Here is a 1,867-nt window from a genome sequence, read left to right as displayed (position 1 = left end):
ATTCTTATTGAGCAATGTCCTCACGCTGTCCTCAGGTCTCTCTGATGAGCGAATAGATGTGCTCAGCAACTGCTACACTAACGTGAAGTTTCTCAACAACAAATACCACCCCGAGATAATGGCGATTCTGGAGAAATACGATCCGGACGTGGAGAGTGTTATGAATAATCGTCATAGCATAGCACACTGGAAGACACCCCTGGCTGAGATTGAGCAGGCTTCTTAGTGCGAGTAAACTACGTATCGAGTCGTGGTGGGTAGTGTTGGAAGTTGCTGAAGGTGTGGTATGAGAGTACACGTTCCAAGTTTGTTTTTCCATTATGGTTGCTACTGTTGACAGTGCGATTTCCCTCGAAGGTGGCAGTAACAGAAGTCAGGCACCACTTGCTGTGCTCACCGACATCTACCAACAGCGGAACAGAGGACTCCGCAGTAGAACAGTGCCTCAAGTCTACCAAATGTGAGGCGGGTGTGGTATCGGTAGCTGGAGTGTCTATAATTATGGGATATAATTCAACGCTGTATGAAGATTTGGCGCGATATCTCGGTGAGATGGTATGAATGTATAATGGTATATCTGTGGTAAATGTCAAACTTTTATAATTCATCCGATACTGTGCTTTTCATTTACCATGATTGCTAGAGCTCCTCCCTCCCTAGTGAACGCAACGACGCTGTAGGGGGGGCATATAAGGATTATAGAGCAACCCCGACCAAGAATTAATCGTCATAATCTCTATCCAGGAGTAACTCGCCGATCTACCCGGGACCCCTCCGTAGGATCGAGTCGGCTCCTGTGGTTGCTCGAGGCCCTCCGAGAACTTCCGCCACGATGCCCAACACCTCACGTCATGAGTATCACTATCGTTATAATGTACCGAAGGATGCTGCTCGGATACTTACTACTCTTGTGGCCCTGTCAGACTGGCCGTCATGAGTCTCGTCAAGGTTCGTCTACTGCCAGGGATGCAACCAGGTGAGTTATGCTCTCGGGAGGAAAGCGTATGTGTTCGCCGCAATTGAGCAAAGGGGACATCCTTCTAGATGGAATGCTCGTGTTTTTCAGGAGAAATAGGGGAGCACCTCGCGGAAGCCATTTGGCCAGTCCGCCACCATCTCGCACTATGCGCCCTTCCACACAGGTATTGTTAACCCATGTTCTCCTCAGTAGCCTCATATCTCCATCAGAGGCACACAGCTCGACATCAGTATTCAAAACCACCGCCGGCGGGTCTGGTCGAACCCGAGTTGTCTTCGAGGAGCACCGGAACTAACTCCAGTGGAGTGGTATCGACATGGGAAGATCTCGGGGATGGTCTCGAGCCAATCCCAGTGGAAGGTCTCATCCGTCCTATAGTAACGTATACACATCACTGTGGATGCGGCGGTTACGTCTTCCGTAAGCACTTCTAGTCTTGCAGCAGTGGCCTTGTTAGGGCGGAGCGAAGCTCGCAATGTTTTTATGTTTTTGTGACTCGCCTGATCCATTTTTGATGAGGACCCTGCCGGGATACTAAGTTGATTCGTCTCTACACTCGTGTTCCATTGTTTTCTGCTCTGCTCCTTCAACTTTGTGTGACTCGAGAAAAGCCCCATTGTGTTCCGGATAATGCTGCTGGAACAACAGATCCACACGGCATCTTGTGAAATCGCGTATTTCCTCAACCCACCGTCGTGATCGCTATAATGCTGCTGATCGTCGCACTCTAATAACTTTTTCTTCGCGATTTTAACCGATTATCACTCGATAGGAGTGAGAGTAATTTCCTAATCTTAGTATCCATATAATATGGCTTGAGTTGCTTGAGTGAGATGTAGTAAGACGCGGCGACCCGTATGAAGTCTCAACCTAATTTTTCACATATCA

Source organism: Perkinsus marinus (assembly GCF_000006405.1).
Source record: "Perkinsus marinus ATCC 50983 genomic scaffold scf_1104296942618, whole genome shotgun sequence".
Lineage (NCBI taxonomy): Eukaryota > Perkinsozoa > Perkinsida > Perkinsidae > Perkinsus > Perkinsus marinus.
The sequence above is the reverse complement of the archived record's forward strand: the minus strand, read 5'-3'. Positions refer to the sequence as shown.